Source organism: Mauremys mutica, chromosome 2 (genome assembly GCF_020497125.1).
Source record: "Mauremys mutica isolate MM-2020 ecotype Southern chromosome 2, ASM2049712v1, whole genome shotgun sequence".
NCBI classification, from domain to species: Eukaryota; Metazoa; Chordata; order Testudines; family Geoemydidae; genus Mauremys; species Mauremys mutica.
In genome coordinates this window covers 266,702,002-266,723,247 of record NC_059073.1, presented here as the reverse complement: position 1 = coordinate 266,723,247, position 21,246 = coordinate 266,702,002, and the positions used below count along the sequence as shown (strand labels likewise).

Genomic DNA, 21,246 nt, shown 5'->3' with positions numbered 1-21,246 from the left:
CCCTGAGAAATTAGGACATTTGTAAATATTCCTCACCCTCCAAGATGCCTAATGGTGTCATATGGAGTTTAGACTGTGCATTGTACTTTTAGTATTGATTTTATTTTGGATTTCTACCACTTCCTTGAGGCCAAGGGGAGGCACAGTGGGAGGATCCAAAAAACTCAGTGCCACAGCCATTTTGTTTGTGGGCAGCATGGTAAAATTCTGTCAGTCAGTTAAAGGAGGGGTTTTTAAACAGTATTTATGGAAAAACTATTCCTGCCATAATGGATGTATCTGTTGAAATTAATATTATTTTAGTTCTTTTATAAGGTAGGTATCTAGATTTGTAAAAAAATGAATATTCTCTGGGATGTAAGCCTTCCAATATCAAGGAGTCATGGATTTTGTTTCAGGCATGACTGGCTTTCTTAGATTCTGTAATATTATTAAACCATAATAATGTTGATATATTTATTTTAAAATTGCATGAGATGTCTGGAAAACGTTGATTAATGTGTTTCTCGGTAAAAACTTGCTTCAGGGAAGTAGACGGAAAAATGGCAAAGCCTCTGGCTGAAAAGGACTGAATTATTTCTGTGGGCTTTTTAAAGAGTTTTTTTTTTACTGAAATAGCAATGTAGACTCTTGAAAGAACTTCTTGTTTTGCATTGTCACTAAATATCAAGCATAGACTTTGGTGATTTTGTTGGCTGTGTGTTTAAAATTCAAGTGTAAAATGGCACACTGCATTTTTTTTTCCAGGCTGCAGAAGGGGGAGAGCGGGGGATAGTGCAGACTGTAGGGACACTGCCCTCCTAACCAATCAGAACACGCCTGTTTGCCATTACAAAGTTGTTAACCCCAGAGTCTTCTGGCTCCTGCTGCTTTTAATCTTTTTTGGATATTTCTCCGATTTTTCCAAACGCCCACAGAGCCTCAGGAAAACCTCTTAATTCAACCAGCGATCATGGAAGAAAGTACCACTTTCTATTTACAAAATATTCTAAAGATGTTTGGATATCGCTTTACTGCATGGAGATGGCTGTTTGTAGGGGAACAAGTATACAGCCTATATTGTTACAGTCATTTTGCAAGGACTATCATCTCTGCCGCTTCTAAAGGTAAGTTTGTAAAAAAAATATATATATATTTGTTGCTACATTTTTGCGATTAATATCTACCATAAAGGATTTTCGTTATGTTACTGAACAAAATGTATCTTTGTGTTTTTCTTTACCTTTGATCTCGTGCGTATTCCACCCAATGCTGTCTAGTTAATTTCGACAATTAAAAGACAGTCAGTTTTGTTTCCGTCTTTAAGGTTTAATATATTTGAAGCACAAACCGCACTTCAATTATTGCGAGGTGTATGAGAACTCAAATATTTTTAAGATGGACTTGTTTTGTACGGAGTGATAAATGCATCGCTATATCTATATCTATCTACACACAATTTATAAATATAATGGATTGGCTAATTTATATAGGGATATATTATCTTAATGTATTTATTGTGGCTGTAGCTAAACTAGTTTATTATGCCGTTTCTGATAGCTCTTGATGGATTACTTTGATTCAAACTACAGGGGAAAAAACCTGCCCTTGGTATATGAAGGTGGAGATTGACATAACTTAATATAAACCCTGTTATGTCTGTTTCTAAACAGTGGCCTTTTTATCTGAAAATGAGCTCTCTTACAGCACTCAGCTTAAAGCCATATTTATACAAAGGCTCCTATTTAGCCACACTTCACAGAGATGTCTTGTTTTTCTCCGAGAAGGTGCATTTGGGAGACATTTTGTAATTTTTGGCATTTTTCTAGGCGCATTTTTTTTCACACGGTGGGAGATCTTTTTTGTTTTGCATTGATCTGTGTTGGTGGCGCTGTGGTGCTCTTAAACAATGTATGTCCGTTTCACTAAGAGAAAGGGGGTGGGAAGGTGGGGCAAGATTTGATCTATTGTATCTTTTCATTTTCTTTCATCAAAGTAGGAGCAGTTTAGTCGGAGGGGATCTGTGTTATGTAGATATTAGGTGAACTATGGATCGGAACAAACATTTCGTCACAGCCTCTTGCGTTTTTGTGTAATGAGAAAAGGGAGGGTTTTTTTAATCCTCTCTGTAGATCAGTTTTCTTTTCTTCAATAAGATTTTAGCCCCACCCCTAAAATGATCTTGCAGTGGCTTCAAATGAAAATCTTTGAAATCATTTTACATATACATACTTTGGGAAAGGTTTTGGTATAAATTTACAGTGATAGTAGTCCACTGTCTGCCAGTTGTGAAGTTAAACATTATTTTCATAGCTGATAGTTAAATATTAAGGGCCCCATTTCTCTATTCCTTGCACATACAAATCTTCTAGTGAGGTCTTTGGGAGTTTGATTGTTCATGAATAAGGGCTTGGGCCCGTTGTTACTTTAATGTCCATATTTTCTATATGGAATGTAAAACCTACAATAGTTTTCTTCCAAATTCTGAAACAGATGCATTTATGGTTTTCTTTGCTTTGTTTAATTTCTATTTTGTAATTAGAGCAGGAGTAGACAAAAACATTACATTTAATTTTTTCTTATACTACAGAAAAGACTGCAAATAGCCAAATCTTTATAGGGCACAAAAGACATGCATTGTTATCTGCAAACCTCTGTATTGTGCTTATAAGAAAATTAAAAGCTCAGTGGGAAGATAGTCATGTATTAGATATGTATACTTAAATCAAAATAACATGTTTTAAAACCACTAGTTCATTGTTTGGGTTTGAAATAATCAGAACACAGCCTAGAAAACTCAACAGGTTAACCAATACATTTAGGTGTGGAGAACAATAAAGATTTTTTTAAAGGAATTTGCCTATTTATATTTTTGTGTAATTGACTGTTTATAACTTGACTTATGCACATGCTTTGTATGTACAGTTTTAAATAATAAATGTGATGCTTGTCACATTTACAAATTATAAAATTGTTGCATCAGAAATACTTTATCAAATATATCTTCTAGAATGGAGTCTCTCTGTCCCTCTAACCAGAATTTTACTGATCCTCTAAACTTTTATCTAAAGGTCTAAATGCATATTTAAAACACATTTACTTACCAAATGTCTTTTCCAATAATCTGAATATATTTAGATATTTAATTTGGGGAGAAACTTATAGATTCTAGGACTGGAAGGGACCTCAAGAGGTCATCGAGTCCAGTCCCCTGCCCTCATGGCAGGACCAAATACTCTCTAGACCATCCCTGTGATTATAATTTACACATGGACAGTTTAAACAAAGCCACCTAACTGGTTGGCTCAGGGAAGTGCAGTCTGAACCTTTGCTCAGTAGAGACATGTGCATCCCAGGAGATAGTGAGCAGGGGTCAAACAGTTGCGCTCCCCTGGAGCTTCTGCCAGGAAAAGTCAGCTTTACGCAGCAGCAAGGCTCCAAAAATGCCCCACTGGCACAGGCTGGAAATCAGAATATTGTATCAGTGCATCTTTTAGCCTCCCTAGATATAATACTCTGTTTTTGAGGCTGCACTAATCTGTTCTGGGCCTTCTGAGCTAGTAAAGATTGTTGGTACTTTGCATCATTTAGACTTCACCTGTGGATGGCCTTTTTGCTGCCAGAGATCAGCAGAAGCAGAGTTATTTATTGTTCTTGCATCGGTGAAAAGTGATTATGAATCATCTTGTAAATAATACAGCTGCACCATCATTTTAGTAATATACAATGGACATTTTGAGATGACTTTATAAGTACTCATTTGCATCATGTGTAGACTGCAGTAGAAATTTACTAAATGTAATTTCATTCAAGAATATTTTTTATAACTATGTGTGTAACAAATCAACCCCTGACAAATAATCAGTAAGTCTGTAGCCAAAAAATTTCTCATACTTGCTGACAATTCTCAAAATACATAAAGGTTTTGGAAGGGTATGGATATTACCGCCTTCCAGAACCCCTAAATATATAGCCATTTTGAGAAGTAGAACTAATGCAAATAGTGGCAGATTTTAGAGTTAGCACTCTGTTGAGATGAATACAGGCAGTTTATATCTCTGTTGTTTATAGCTGTTGACAGAGGACAACTGTATGCCATCTGGTCACCTTCAGAAAAGTTAGAAACTTAACTTTTTTTTATTTAAATGAAATCTTAACTTACACCCAAAAAATGGGCAAATTTCATCCTACTTACCACCAGCAACTGCATTTAACAAAAATAAGTCAACAGATCAGCTTTCTACTGTATTATCTATATTATACTTTATGATGAGTTTTCTGAGATGTGGCTTCTGCCCTTGTAGACATTGGCTGTTCCTCGTTTTGTGAGACAGGCAAGGAGTGCTCCTGGAGGATTTTGGATCTAATCCTCCTTCTCCTGGCTTGAGTCCCCAGTTGTTTCCTGCCAGGATGACAGCAGAGGTGCTCCAGTTTACCTCAGCCAGGCTATGATTCATCACAGAGCAGAAGTAGTCAAAAGAAGAAGGTTCTGCCTGCTTCAGTCCACAGTGTGGCCAGTCTGCATATTGTGACCATGCCCAATGTTGACTTGAAGACATAGAATATCAGGGTTGGAAAGGACCTCAGGAGATCATCTAGTCCAACCCCCTGCTCAAAGCAGGACAAATCCCCAGACAGGGTTTTTTTTTTTTGTTTTTTTTTTTTTTTACACACCCCAGTTCCCTAAATGGCCCCTTGTGATTAAACTCACAACCTGGGGTTTAGTAGGCCAATGCTCAAACCACTGAGCTATCCCTAGGGTGACCAGATGTCCTGATTTTATAGGGACAGTCCTGATTTTTGGGTCAAAGGAATGCTTACAGGTGGGAACTAGATGAATGCTCCATTCTTCCCAGCCCAGTAGGACTAATAACTGCCTCAGTGAAGCCAGCAAGGGGACAGTGAGGAGGATGAATTCCAAGTAAAGATGCAGGAAAGGGATCTTTGTTTCTTCTTTTGCCCTCTTTCCATTCAGTGGGGGCCCAGAGCTTAGTTTAATGAGGCCTATCCAGCCTTGTTGCTCCGTCTTTGTGAGAATGCCCTTCTTATTCAATACCCATTCCCACAAAATAGCCTAAGAGAGGGCCCTGATCTTCTGCATCTACAGCCACCTCCTCAGTTCTCTTCAGAGACTTTCTTGAGACTACGTTGGACAAGAATCTCTGAGTTCAGTTTAACAAATTCAGTCTGACTGGGATCTCTCCACCATCTCCCAAAATTTGGCCCATAGGAACCTCTCCAGGTGTCTTCTAGTGGCAAACAACATGACCCAAGACTCCATTCAGGTAAGAGCCAGCATCCTGACTTCCTCGGTGCTACCTCACCCAGTTTTCTGGGTTCTTCCTTGGAGAGAGGATATGTCCTCACAGCTCAGACTCTTGGCTCTTAAGGGTCCATTCCAAGACTCCTTGATTTCACTCTCAACAGTTTTCAGAAAAAGAAACCTCTCTCCCTCTTCTATGAAGCCACTTGAGCAAGACTCCATTTCTGCTCCTTCCTCGTCTCACAGAAGATGTTTCTTCACCAGTGTTCTCCAGTTTACCACATGTGCAACAGTGACACGCGCCAACAAGTAGTCCTTTTGAAAGACAGACTTCAAACTGGAATCTTATCCTAACTTTGGGTAAAGGAGGACATACTTTACCCAATTGCAGATCCTAGGAGGAAGGATTTCCTGCATGTCTGCTCCAGCATCAGACTGGATGCATAGATCCTTTGAGTAGTTCAGGAGCACTACTTAATAGATTATCCTCTACTTTCATCAGACTAGACAAGAGCTGAAGTAGCTGAAACCTTCTCCCATCTTCTCTAGATTGGATCCATCACACCTTTCTCCCTAGACCTGTTGGGCAAAGTGATCTACTCAAGATATTTTGTAACCCACAAGAGGTCCAATTATTTGTGGTTATTCTAGATTTGATATGGTTTAACAAATTCATAACCAATTAATGGCTTAATATAAAATTTGTGATTCATCCTGGCAGTGACCAATGAAGAGGAATTCTTGGCATCCATTGACTTCAAGGGAGTGGCATCCATTGACATCACTGTAGCTCCAGATCATCCGAGTTTCTTCAGGTTCTCTGTCAGACAGCTATGCTTCAGTGAATCGTATTGCATTACCATTGGGCATGCCTCTGCCTCCTGGACCTTCTTCAGGATGATGGCAGTAATATCAACTGCATAATCCCTTATCTGGGTGACTTGCTCATGTGAGTCCAGTTCCTCCAGGAGGCCAATGAGGTGTTAAATAAATATTTTTGCCCATTTGAAGCTCATAATGAATCAGAACAAGAGCTTCTTGATCCTTTCCCAAAGGTTCACCCATCTTGAGCAGTGATAACCACAAAACAGAAAAGCGCTGCCATCTCCAGGAGGGATTAAAAAGCTGAAGATGCAGATCTGGGCCTATCGGCATATGAGACACACACCTATCAGGAATTACATGTGCCTTCTGGAGACCATGGTGTGCTGCCAAGACCTGATGTCCTGGTGTCAGTGGCTCTCAGCTCCTGCAACAGTTCCTCCTGTTGCTTCAAACCACCAATGAAATCAAATTGAAGGTCCCCATGTCAGTGAAGATATCTCTGACCTGGTGGCTGGACAGTTCTAATTTCCTAAAACAGTCCCTCCTGCACAATTTTCCTTTTCCCTGCAACTTGCCATCAACTCCAGTGCCAGCCTGAGGAGATGGAGTACTAACTCTCCCACAAGATTATTTCAGGTGCCTGGCCCCACAAATAATGATGTTTCATATCAATTTATTATAACTCTGGGCAGTCAGACATTCTTTGAGGCAATCTACAAGGCAACATGTCCTGATGGGGTTGGACAATATGGTTGTAGTAGTCTATTTGAATCACCTATGAGAACCAAGAACCAGCACCTCCTGAAGTAGACCATCCTACTGTATTACTAGGCAGAGAGAAACTACAGATCTCTGAAGGCACTTTGTATACCTCACTATCCATGCTGACTGGCTCAACTGCACTTAGAACCACCCAGCCAAATGGAAGTTCCATAAAGAAGTTTTCTAGTGGATAGCAATAATTACGTTTGTCATCTCTGGATGCATGCATGTCCAATCTAAATGATCAACCCCTACTGCAGCAGATAGTTGGATTTGGAACTGCTGACTCCAGGATTCCTTTGTGATCAGCTGGTTGATGGCATGAGGATTTGCCTTCCCTCTTCTCCACTCCTCATCATCTGCAAAGTCTTTAAGGCCAAGAGGGAGGAGTTTTCTGGTAGTGATAACCCTGCCTGGGATACTTCTGGGGTGGCTTGCAGACCTGCTCCACCTGTTCTAAGGAAGAAGACTCATCCTTCTAGACAGAGATGACCTCCTGATAGTGTATAGTGGTGCATTTCAATTCCTGAATCTTCAAGCTCAGGGCCTGGTTTGTGAAAATGCCCTCTTAAAAAGCCCCTCCTATGTATTATTGGAGCTGATCAGTCTTCTCCCCTTGGTGCAGATCCAGGAGAGAAAAGAGCAAGAAAAGGCTCAGAGGAAATATACATTTCTTTCAGGGAAGATTTGAGAAGAGGGGTTCAGTGCAGAGGAGGTTAAAAAGGTATCAAGGTCCTCTGTTCCTAATATTTTTCCCAATTCCAAAAGCCCTAAAAAGGCACTGTGGCATTCTCTGGGTGTCTAGAGATATTTGAAGATTCACTTTCATCATATTTTTGTGGGCTCCAGATAAAAGGCAGAAGAATTTTAGATAATTTCTGTCATGCTCAACTGTTAGAAATGGGCAACGTCCACCTTGATTGCATTGGCCTCGTTAGCATTGACTCCCCACTTAGTAAGGCAACTCCCATCTTTTCATGTGCTGTAATATTTATACTGCTTACTGTATTTTTCACTCCATGCATCTGATGAAGTGAGTTCTAGCCCACGAAAGCTTATGCCCAAATAAATTTTAGTCTCTAAGTTGCCACAAGGACTCCTTGTTGCTTTTGTTGACAGTGAATAGTAATGAAATACTGAAGTAAATTAGGGAATTAGTTTGTAATAAAATTAAGGTAGAGGCACACTATCAGCTAGCATGTATAAACAGGGCCCTGTCCCTCTATATTCCACGATTCACCTAGCATGTATAAACAGGGCCCTGTCCCTCTATATTCCACGATTCTACTGCCACAAATCCATCTTTGTCACATAACTCATCTCCAAAACCAAGCTTTTATTATTAAAATGTTTTAGCATTTATGGTTATGAAAATAAGCTTCAAAACATGAATTGAGCATAAACAAATCCAGTAGTATCTTTGAGTCTGCAGACAACCTGAAACAATAATTTTGAGAGATGTAAGTTGCCTCATTCTTCTGTGAGATATGAACCCTGAAGCCTACAGGTGTTAGATTAAGTACTTACATTCTTACATTTTATTTATTTCACTGCTGATCTTTTTAGTAGAAACATCCTGCTAAGGATTATTCCAGAAAAGCAAACTATCTCACATGCTTTCTTGGGTCCTCCTAACTGTCTCCATCCCAGCTATCAAAAAACTCCAGCTTCTGCACCATCACCAACTTCTACAATACAGTTCCAGATTGTCAGTACAAAAAAACAAATGTTTGCATATCAGGAACAGAGAACATGAAAACAAAGTAACATAAACTGAATATAAGAGGTTACTATACTGACTGTATTATTCATTTTTATATTTAATTAAAAAGCTCTTTTTTCACTTAAGCGTAGCTTTCTTTCCTTGCCATAGTACAAGACCATGTCTATACTACCACTTATGTCAACAAAACTTATGTCACTCAAGTGTGTGGGGGAAAAAACACACATTCCTGAAAGAGACAAGTTTTGCCAGCATAAGTGCTCATGTGCACAACACTATGTCGGTGGGAGAGCTTCTCCCGCTGACATAGCTACCGCAGGTTGTTGAGGTGGTTTTATTATGTTGACAGGAGAGCTGTAAGTTCACTAATGTAGACATGGCCTTAGGTCCAACTTGCTACGGAGTACACAAGGATTTGTGTATACACAAGACCATACTTACTGTATATCCATGCAGATAATGGTGCCCTTAGAATTCATTTGGAGTACAGCATGCAGTTCTGGTTTCCTAATTTGAAAACTGGTATGCAGGTGGTAAAAAAGGTGCTGGGGAGGGCTGCATTGGAGATTTTTGAGTATGCACGTATTTTAGGAGTTCTCTAAAGATGTTCTGCCTTGAGATAAGGAGACAGATGTGGCTCAGTCATGGCCTATAAAACGTTTAAAGGGGGTTCCACTCTGGAAAGTGACTAAATATGGCATTATGGGGTTTCATGTTTATATATCAAATATGCTCAATTTACAAGTAAAAAATGGTCATATGAATTTTTTTGTGGAAAGTGCAGCCTGAAATAAATTGTAAAAATAAATTAGATTATTGTGGTTGTCATTGAAGCAGTTCCTTCATGCAGGTACCATACACATTTGATACTCTTGTTAACTGGAACTTTATTACATTTTGAATCTGCTTATTTTTATATTCATTTTTTAGATGGACATAGGGCGGGGGGGGCGGGGGCGGGGAGAAGGGGAAAGGAGAATCAAATGAACTTAATGCAGACAACACCAGATCCTAATAACGTGCATCATCTAGGAAGCAACAAAAACAAAAACCTTAGATGTTATTTAATTCACTGGATTTGGATAAGATTTCTAAGGATTAAAAAGAAGCAAACATCAGAGACTAATGGCTAAGGTAGAGAGTTATGAGAGGTAATAAAGTGAGGCGTTAAACAGAAAGCAGGCTTAGGAGAAAGACACAGTTCAGGGTAGAAAGGGGTTAAAAGTGAAAAATATCAAGGGTATGCTTTAATACCTCTGTTCACAGGGGCGGATCCAGGCACCAGCACCTCAAGCGCGTGCTTGGGGTGGCAAGCCACTAGGGGCGCTCTGCCGGGCACTGCGAGGGCAGCAGGCAGGCTGCCTTCAGCGGCACGCCTGCGGGAGGTCCACCGAAGCCGCAGAAAACCATGGGGCTTGCTTGGGGTGGCAAAATGCCTAGTAAGTGTTCACCTACTGGTTTTTGAAAAAACACTGTGCTTGGGGCGGCAAAATGCCTAGAGCCACCCCTGTCTGTTCATAATATAAAACTATTATGAATTACAGAACTGAAACTAAGAACTCATGCTGAAGGCTAAGCAAATGTGGGGATTGGGGGGAAACAGATTCAAAATCTGGTCTTTTGGTCACTGAACCAGCAGATAAATTTCAGATCAGAGTTAAACTATATAAAATTTGGTCAAGGAGTGAGAAACTAATCATCCAGCATACTGATCAGAAAAGGGATTGGGAGTTATTGTGGAAGAGTCATTAAAATCTTCAGCCAAGTACAAAGCAGCAGTAAAAGGCAAAATTGGTGGTGTTTGGGGTTTTTTTAAATTGTGTAGTGGGAGAAACAGTATGCACTTGTTAGATCCCATCGATATTGCTGTGTTTATGGTATATGAACAAACTTCAGAAAGTGTATCACAGCCTTGGCGAGAGAGAGTAGCAAAGATGATAACAGATATGAATAACTTAAGTTTTGAGGAAAAACAACAAGGAGTCCTTGTGGCACCTTAGAGACAAATTTATTTGGCCATAAGCTTTCGTGGGCTAGAACCCACTTCATCAGATGCATGGAGTAGAAAATACAGTAGCAGGTATAAATACACAGCACATTAAAAGATGGGAATTGCCTTACCAAGTGGGAGGTCAGTCTAACGAGACAATTAAATTAACAGTAGGATACCAAGGGAGGAAAAAATCACTTTTGTAGTGGTAATGAGAGTGGCCCATTTCAAACAGTTGACAAGAAGGTGTGAGTAACAGCAGGAGGAAATTAATATGGGGGAAATTAGGTTTTGTAATGACCCAACCACTCCCAGTCTTTATTCAGGCCTAATTTGATGGTGTCCAGTTTGCAAATTAATTTCAGTTCTGCAGTTTCACGTTGGAGTATGGTTTTTGAATTTTTGTTGTTGTTGAAGAATGGCAACTTTTAGGTCTGTTATTGACCAGGGAAACTGAAATGTTCACCTACTGGTTTTTGAATGTTTTAATTCCTCCTGTCAGATTTGTGTCCATTTACTCTTTTGCATAGAGACTGTCCGGTTTGGCCAATGTACATGGCAGAGGGGCATTGCTGGCACATGATGGCATATATCACATTAGTAGATGTGCAGGTGAACGAGCCCCTGATGGTGTGGCTGATGTGATTAGGTCCTATGATGGTGTCCCTTGAATAGATATGTGGACAGAGTTGGCACCGGAGTTTGTTGCAGGTTTGGTTCTTGGGTTGGTGTTTTTGTTGTGTGGTGTGTATTCTTTGTTGGGCCTGTCTTGTAGTAGGTGACTTCTGGGTACCCTTCTGGCTCTGTCAATCTGTTGCTTCACTTCACCAGGTGGGTACTATAGTTTTAAGAGTGCTTGATAGAGATCCTGTAGGTGTTTGTCTCTGTCTGAAGGATTGAAGAAAATGTAGTTGTAGCTTAAGAACTTGGCTGTAGACAATGGATCATGTGATGTGGTCTGGATAGAAGCTGGAGGCATGTAGGTAAGTATAGCAGTCAGTAGGTTTCTGGTGTAGGGTGGTGTTTGTGTGACCATCGCTTATTAGCACTGTAGTGTCTAGGAAGTGGACCTCTTGCAAGGCACTGAATTAAGTTTAGATGGAAGACTGAGGCCTTGGCTACACTGGCGCTTTACAGCGCTGCAATTTTCTTGCTCGGGGTGTGAAAAAACACACCCCTGAGCGCAGCAAGTTACAGCACTGTAAAGCGCCAGTGTAAACACTGCCCCAGCACTGGGAGCGCGGCTCCCAGCGCTGTAAGCTAATCCCCACGGGGAGGTGGAGTACGTGCAGCGCTGGGAGAGCTCTCTCCCAGCGCTGGCGCCGCGACTACACTCGCACTTCAAAGCACTGCTGCGGGAGCGCTCCCGTGGCAGTGCTGTTTGGCTGCAAGTGTAGCCATACCCAGAGGAAGTTGGGTTATTAAAGGAGAAGATGGACTAAAACATAGGGCTAAGAGTAAGCAGATCTAAGTTCCAGTCCTGACTCTGCCAAGCACTTCCATGCGACCCTGGACAAGTCTCTTACCCACCTATATCTCAGCTTTCTCATCTGTAAAAATTGCAGATAATACTTCACTACCTCACAGGGAAGTTGTGAAGATGAGCTCAATGTTTGTAAAGCACTTAGAGATCCTCCAATGGAAGGAAGAATACAAATGCAAAGTTGCTTATACAGTCATTGGAAAAGAAAAGAATAAAGTTATTAAATAGAAGTTTTCCAAATTACAAAAGAGATCATAAAAGTCAAAATAAAGAGAAGGCTTTTTTAACGCCATGAAAAGGCTAAAAAGAATTAACAGAACCCAACCCATCTAAAATTAAGAAAGTGCAAGTAAATAGAGAACTGCTTAATCCAAAGGATAAATTTATGGAATAAATTACTAACGAAGATGTCTAAACCAGTGAGTTAAGAAATACCTAACATTGGTTTCTGGAGGAGGGGATTGAGGAGTGTGGCAATAAAGCAGAAAGTCCATTAATCATGGTTTATCACTTAGAAATTTTTCATGAATCTAGTGATGTGATTAATTTTTTTTGTCTTAAAAATCTCATGATGATATAGTAATGTTGAGGCCTTTGCCTACATTCTCAGTTGTTCTTATTATCTCTGCAACAGCCATTCTTAGCATTCGGACTTCCTCAGTTACTATTCTTCCATACTCATAGGAAAAACTTGTTCATTCAAATACTAAATAAACAGTAAGTATGAAGTTTATGCATCACAGAATGTTCAGAAAAAATCTTCAGACATCAAATAGATGTTTGAGTGAACTGAAAGTGGCAAAAAAAAGTCCAACTCTAGTTGCAAGGGGGGAAAAGGAATCAATGTTGTGTATAAGATAGCTATCCTTTTATTAAAAGGGAATGAGCCAGCTGTGCCTTCTGTATGATTCCTTTCGGCTGTGGGGACAAATAGACCACCAGCATCTCCCCTGAGATCCTTGCTATTGCTGGAAGGGGAGAATGCTTCCTCTACTCCTCAAGGTGCTTTCAGTTACTTATGGATTAAGAAATAGGTCAACAGTGGCTCTACCCACTTTCTCCTGGAATAGAGCCCAATGGCATAAACTGTCAGGTGTAGCTTATGTTCTTAACATCCTACTTTGCAATAAACTGATTATTCTGAGTTTATTTTAAGGCTGTTTGCCTCAGGATGCTGAGTTTTACTGCTGGGTAGATATGATTGTGACTCAACCAATTTACAAAATAGGATTACTTTACTAAAACAAACACACAATGCCCTCTTTTACTTGTTTGGAAAAATATGTTGCCTGTGACCTTTCACATAATATTATGTATGGGAAAAAATGTTGCCTATGACCCCATTCAGCCTTGGTGCTGAAACTAAAGAAAATATTATTTAAAAAAAATGTTCTTTAAAGATATGTAATCAACACAAAAGGAAATAATAAACCTTCAATTTATACAGTGCACTTCAGAAGTGTAATATTTTGTTAAAGGTTATAAACATTTAATTTACACATATGATAAAAAGGAATTTGCCTTAAGTCTGAAGCATATATAGCTTCCATTTTCTTCTTTTCAATGTTTTTGTGCACTAGTATTGATATATTAGATTATTCACCTCAACTATTTAATTTCTGCCTGTTTTTTTTAGCATTATCTAATGTGCAGTACAATAGTTTAGCTGTATTGTGATATCCTGTAAAATTTAGCTTTAAATGGAAAAAATCTTGAATTGGCCTCTGGTGGCTAGTTTTTAAATCTTTGGGTTTTATTTGGGGAAATTAACATTTTGTGTCTCTCCTCTACAGTCCTGTGAGACAATCCATTTCAACAACACTGCTGATTTCACAGGCATTTCTAGTAAACTTTTGCTTATTAGAATAGCAGCCAACTTAATTTCTTTCTCCCTTGAAAAAATTCTATTGGGATTTTAATATTTAACACTCCTGAGCCTCTCATTATTTTGTAAAGCTGTTATACCTGCTCTGCATTTCTGAAAAGCGTCAAGCAGTTTTAGCATCAAAATGATTATATCTTTACCTATTGAATGTTAAGCAATGATAATGAGATGTGGAGAGATTTATAATCTAAGATTTTCTACAGAAAAATGCCTCAGAAAAACATTTTTCTTGCTTTACATCTCCCCCCCTCTTTTTTTTTTAAATCAATTTCCAGAAGCATAGCCAATTTACAATATGCTAGGAAGTTTTATAACACACTAATACATATGTGTTCACTATGCTGACAAACACTAATTTCAGTTGTAAAGGCCAAACAACTTTTCTTGTCATTTTCTGAGACAAGAGCTGAAGACACAAATATGTCAGACTAACTTCTATGATTCTATGGAAGATTCTATCCCTATTTAAGGGATAGGTTCTCATAACAGTCCAAGACATGATTATATTAATTTCATTTATTTGCACTAAAGCAACTAAGAAAATAGTGTATAAGAGTTCTAAAGCTCTCTATGATGGAAATTATTTTCTTCCTATAGTAGAGCAAGGCTATGAGGTATTGAATTTATGGCTGAAAAACAGGGAAGTGAAGATTTAGCTAAGTCAACTACTGTGTTAATCAACTTAAAACCAAAGACTCTAGAATAGAATCAACTTTCAGATGATTTTAGACCTTTTCATTTTCTTAGAACAGATCAGCAACAACTGCATTTAAGCTCAGTCTACAGAAATTACATCCACAGGATGAAATTCACTAGGAGTTGCACCTGCTTGAGGCATGGCTAAACCATTAGGCTCCCAAGCTTATTCCTATAACCATCTATTTGCTTGCTTCTAAAATAGGGAAGTTTATTAAAGTGAAGAAGTGAAGAAACTTCGGTGTCATGTCCTCTGACATCTATCTTGTTTTTAGTAGTTTATGTTTAACACAGTACTGTACTTGCATTTTTTTGTTTGTTTTTGGCTCTGCTGCCGCCTGATTGCATACTTCTGGTTCCAAATGAGGTGTGTGGCTGACCGGTCAGTTCATAACTCTGAGGTTCTACTGTATGAACATTTAAAATGCTATAAATGCTAAGTACTATTGTATTAGTAGTAGTTGTACTATTACAAAAAAGTAGCTCCTGACTTAAGGTGCAAATTTTCCTGCAAGTTAGAGCAGAGAAATTGTTTAAAATTTTTACAAAATTACAATAGTCTTCTTGATATTATCCCGATCAACAATCAGACTGGAGGAAAAAAAATACAGTTTCAATATAAAAAGCTTAAACAGTAATGCTTTTTGAAAGAAGATTTGTTGTAGCTAAAATAGTTGTCACAAAAATCTTTATATTCCCATAATATATATTTTTGATGAAGCAAGAGTATAACATGTAGAAAATTAAGTCCAAAGCTTCATCTACGTATCCTTTACACGCATCCATAGTGTAACTAGAACCTGAATACTGCTGCACCTGATGAACACTTGTTGGAAAGTGTCTGGATTACACAACTCGTGTTGGAAAGGTCAGCTGTGAAAATTTTTCTAGCTCCAGAGAGACTTGTTTTATGCTACTGTATCTAAATATTAATCTGTGCAGTTCTTATTAACAAAAGGAATCTGTCAAAGTATTTTTATAACTTTCCAAAACATTATTTTCACTATTATAAACACTTAGAAGTGAAATCAGTCTTCATGTGAAAAATGTTTTTCCTTCATCACCCAGGAATTCCAGTAAAACAGATGTCTTGGGGAGGGGAAGGGCTGTACTATACAGAAGTTGCAAACATAAATATAAATATCAGGTTGAGTTTTAGGTATACTAACCTTGAGCCAGATCCTGTAACTTGATATGCGTGGGTGGACCCCTGTTTGCACAGACCTAACTGCAGGATGTGTGCTCCCTTAACAGCTCAACATGAACCTTGTTCTTTTCAATATACGATTAGATATACTTAACATTTCTATCCCTGACATCTTCAAAGCACTGTACAAATTATTTTAATTTTCATAAAGATTACTTTTGAAATATTCTTAATTAAATGACTTAAATATTTGGACACCAGACCACAGAGGAAGACAGAAGCCTCAAATTGTGCCTGCATTACTATAAAATTGAGGACAATCTGAATAGTACATAGAGCATATTGTTGTTATTTTTCAGCTGTTTAAATTTGTTTAAAAAGGGCAACATTTCAAACTGCTGCTTTCATTGTGTTGATAAAGTACAAGCAAAACTGAAAGAGGATTCTTCACAGCAAATAAAGAAGGAAGATACATGCACATGGTTCAGTCAGGAGTCAGATCAGTTACTGAACAATTTGAAATGCCAAGAGTAAGTTGTTATTGTAGACAAACAGGAAAGAAGGTATAACTCCACAGGTTATTTTACAGTAATATATACTATATAGAGAATATACCATATTTATCAACCTACATTTTTTAAATCATGCCTTTCCCATATATGCACTCCTTTGCCATTTTAAAGCAATCTGCATATTTTAAAAAAAAAATTAAATTACCTCTGTATTCTTTCTTCCTTCATTTTGGCTTCCAAAATGCCACTAGCCACTATCTCTTGTTAAACTGATTTCAATGGTAGAAAGAGGCAAAGATTGAAGAAACTGCTCCACAGTTGAGTTAGTGAGATGATTATAATCAGAGTAGAGTAGAAACTCAGAATTATGAACACCTCGAGAATGGAGGTTGTTTGTAACTCTGAAATGTTCGTAACTCTGAACAAAATGTTATCGTTGTTCTTTCAAAAGTTTGCACCTGAACATTTAATACAGCTTTGAAACTTTACTGTGCTTTTAACCATTTTAATTTAAATGAAATAAGCACAGAAACAGTTTCCTTACCGTCTCAATTTTTTTTAAACTTTCCCTTTATTTTTTAGTAGTTTGTTTAACACAGTACTGTACTGTATTTGCTTTTTTAAAAAAAAATTTTTGTCTCTGCTGCTATATGTTTGTGTACTTCCGGTTCCAAATGAAGTGTGTGATTGACCAGTCAGATTGTAACTCTGGCGTTTGCAACCCTGAGGTTCTACTGTACTTGCTTCCTTTACACTTAGATAGTAGAGATAGTCTAGGTCCTGAAGTACTGTGTATAAATTTAATGCACATTTTCAGACTAGCTACTGGAAGCAGTTCCTCCAATGGACAGTGAAAACTTCCATTAGTGTTCATCAAGAAACTTCTATCAGCTCTCTACTACTGTCATTCTGTCCAGCTCAAAAGCCAATACTAGAAAACGGGGTTTCATTTTTTTCTTGCATTTTAAAGCATTCATTAAAGAATGAATAAAAGAAACCTTTCTGTTATTCTATCCTTAATGTCTTAGGCTTTTTTACCTCAATTGATATGATGTACACACTGTTTACTACATTTTTTAAATCTGTTATCAGTTGCACCCTTGACATTTTATCAGAGCAAATCAGGAAAACTTGCTGTCCATTGTGCCTCTGAAGTATACTTATGTCTCAGTAATTGTTATTTATTTACCAAGTGACCCATATTTCACAGTTCAAATCTTTGTCCTCTATTACTGCAACACAAAGACATAGAGGTGGTGGAGACTTTAAATTTCCGATGGATATGGCATGGGCAACAAATATGTATCATCTCTCATTTTTAATCAAAAAGGTCTTTGCAGATGTGAAAGTGTAGTGCTAAAAGATACCACCACCAACACTAAAGAGCTTTGCTTCTTGAAAAATATGCCAGTAACTTAATTTTCCAAACAGAGAGAACTCTATACCATGATGATTAGCTCTTTTTAAAAGTACAACAGTGATTTTTGGACCATCTAAAAATACCATACAAAAACAATGAAAGCCCTTGAATATAATATATAAATAGTTATGTATAGAATAGTCCCTACTTCAAAGACAAATGAAAACCAAGCACTTATACTTTAAATATCACATTACTATTCACTTCTGTTATTCCTTTTGCTGAACAAAACAAGCTACATAGTGTAATGGGATCAGACATGTCCATTTCCTTTTCCTTGCTGCTGTTTTTACTTTAGCTTATCAGTAAACAAGTAGGCAAAAGATAAGGATAAACTTTTATCCCCTTTTGTATGATGATTTAATTAGACATCTTGAATTTCTAAGTGATCAGCTGCAGGTGTTCACACTTTTCAAAGTACACCTGAACTAATGATGGGGATGGGGGAGGGTCTGTTTTCTGCTACAGTTAAAGACAGGATAAAAGGATAGATGGGTGAAATATCTGTATCAGTATGGCAATTCCTATTTTACCTACATTGAAGTCTCCAGAAATGGCAACATTTTAAATGTTGCTATATATTATCATTGAACCTCAAACCACCTCTATTGTAAGTGCTGCCTCTGAATGGTTTTTCATACATTTCTGTGCTATAATCTGCTCAGAGCAGAAATCCTGAATTTCAGTACATATGTCACATAATTTTGTGATCTTTGTTTTTCCAATATCAGAATTATCATGTAAATTATAGTTTAAAAGATTGACATTCATCAACTGGTTTTCAGTAACTTGAGGATTAATAGATTTCATCTGTTTGCAGCAGAAAATAATTTTCCTGGGATATATCCATTGCTGGGAAAATGAACTGCTAGCCCCAAGAATTTCAGGCAAAAAGCTTTTAACCAACCAAGTACCCTGTTTGTGCCCAAGTGGTATATCATATACACCTCTATCCCGCTATAACGCGACCCGATATAACACGGGTTCGCATATAGAGTGGTAGAGAGGGGCTCCGGCTGCTGCAGGGAGCCCAGGGCCCTTTAAATCACCGCTGGAGCCCTGCCGCCGCTACCCCGGGGTTGCGGCAGTGGGGCTCGGGCAGCAGTTTAAAGGGCCCTGGTCTCCCTGCAGCGGTCGGAGCCCGGAGCTTTTTAAATCACCGGCGGAGCCCTGCCGCTGCTACCCTGGGACTGTGGCAGCAGAGCTCACCAGTGATTTAAAGGGCCTGGGGCTCCGGCTGCTGCAGGGAACCCCAGGCCCTTTAAATCACCGCTGGAGCCCTGCTGCTGCTACCCCGGGGCTGCGGCAGCAGGGCTCCAGCGGTGATTTAAAGGGCCCGGGGCTTCCCTCAGTGGCCGGAGCCCAGAGCTCTTTAAATCGCTGCCGGAGCCCTGCCACGGCTATTCCGATATAACGGCGTTTCACCTATAACGTGGTAGGGATTTTTGGCTCCCCGGGACCGCGTTATATTGGGGTAGAGGTGTATTGTGTAAACTGAAAGGTTTATGCACAAGGGTTAAATAAGGACTATTAGTGTTTAACTCTGAATATCCTTCCTTTTTTAAGAATGGGATATCCTTTATATTTTGCTTTTTATTATTTAAATTTCCTTTCCTGACATTAATGGGAGAAAAAGGTTACATTTTATTGGTGTACCTTCTGGTTTACTGCCTGATATCTGTTTCAGTACATGCTCTAGTACTGACAAATGCCAAAGTATTCTGAAGGTACATAGTACCAATAGCAGTATTGCAGTACATAATACACAATTCACAGTTAACAGTAAAATTTGGAAGTCAAACTTTGCATGCACAATAGCTGAGACTTGTGTACTTATAATTTATACTGCAAATTTATAAACTGCTGTGCATTGGCACAGGGATCTGCCTCTGGAGGGTAGCTTGCAGGTTTGTGAATTATGTATTTCCACATCAAAAAACATACAAAGATTTCCTTTTTCTATCAGTAATGTTGTCTAATACATAACAATAAATAAGCCTACTACATCTAACAGCAGCACAAACATTTGAACTGCTTTAACTAAATCTTAAGTTTAGAATATTTGCTCTTAAGAAAACCAGTACAACTGAGTTTTAACTCAGAAACAAATTTAACAGTAAGTTAAAACCGTAGCGCAAAAATGCACTGAAAGACTCCTTGCCATTTTAACACCTAGGTAAATTAAATTACTTAATATTTCTGGAAAATCTTAGATTTTTATATAAGATTAAGAAAACATTTCTATTTACTGAATGAATATTAATGCTTAATTTATAAAAGTTAGGGTAAAAAGCTATTTACATTTTTAACACTGCACTGAAACATCTAGTGAAAGTACAAATTAATATCATGTTTTCCATTTCGCTCTAACATTTGAATATCTCATATAAAAAGAGACCATGTCTCAATCACTAATAACTGCCCCTTTCTTGGTATTTCTTGGACTGAAACTTTGCTAGCAACAACTAAATTTAGCAAAGTTTCAACCAACATAGAAGAATTCTTAAATCTAACCCATTATTATGATAAGGTCAAAAACAATTTCTTTACCTGTGTCAAAAACAGCACCTCCAATTATTAAAACTGAAAGAATTTTAAAAATGTAATTTGATTTCCACTATTGATATATTGTACATCAAAAGAAGCTGCTTAACTATCTTGTCACTCCAAGAAAATAAACAGGTCAATTTTATCTTCTGGTTCTCATGCAATAGCACAGTGCCACAATATTTGCCTTTAAAACACTGGAGAGGACTGTTTAAATTCAAACAAAACATTAACTGGCATAAATAAAATCATGAAAATATTTTAATTAATATTATAAACACACACAACTTATAGACCTCGATCCTGTACTGAGAACTGCATTGTCAATGGGACTCTGCCTGGGCAAAGGGATACAGGGCAAACCTGTATAGTTCTTGGATCAGAGTTTTAAATTTTGGCCCAAAAGGATATCTTTACCTAATAAACTGATGTTGTAGGGTTCTTAAAATAGACAGTAGTTGTACATTCAACTTTAGTTAATGAAGGGTTAGGAAAATTGACATTCCAGGGGCTGCTGTGTCACAGACTAGGGCAATTTGAATGCGAGATTTCACTGTCAGTAGTGAGACTGAAAATTTCTCACTGATACCTTGGCTGCACAAGAAAAGTGAATCATGTTAACTAACCCAATTAAGTAAACGCATATAAAACCCTAATACAGACAAGCTTAAACTAGATTAATAGAGGCCATTGCAATCACCTAATATGCCATAGAACTTCTCCAAAATAATTTCTAGAGCATATATGTTAGAAAAATATCCAATGATTCCAATGATAAATTACTGGCTCTGTTAAAAATGTACATCTTAATTCCATTCTGAATTTGTTTAGCGTCAACATCCAGCCATTGGATTGTGTTATGCCAGTGGTTCTCAAACGTTTTGTACTGGCAACCCCTTTCAAACAGCAAACCTCTGAGTGCAACTCCCCTTATAAATTAAAAACATTTTTTATATTTAACAGTATTTTAAATGCTAAATTTATAACCCTATTGTTTAAAATTAATTTACATTT

General features: G+C 38.0%; 1 protein-coding gene across 2 annotated transcripts in view; it reads left to right on the top strand.

The window, feature by feature from the left end:
• The first annotated feature begins 188 nt into the window (after positions 1 to 188).
• EPC1 (enhancer of polycomb homolog 1) overlaps positions 189 to 21,246 on the top strand; it is a 108,492-nt gene continuing 87,434 nt past the window's right edge. The window contains exons 1-2 of one of the 2 annotated variants that reach the window (XM_045003827.1): positions 189 to 315; positions 918 to 1,106. The gene's annotated coding sequence lies outside the window, so the exon portion shown is untranslated. Of the gene's footprint in view, positions 1,107 to 21,246 lie in introns of both variants that reach the window. The other variant, XM_045003826.1, reaches the window with a different exon arrangement.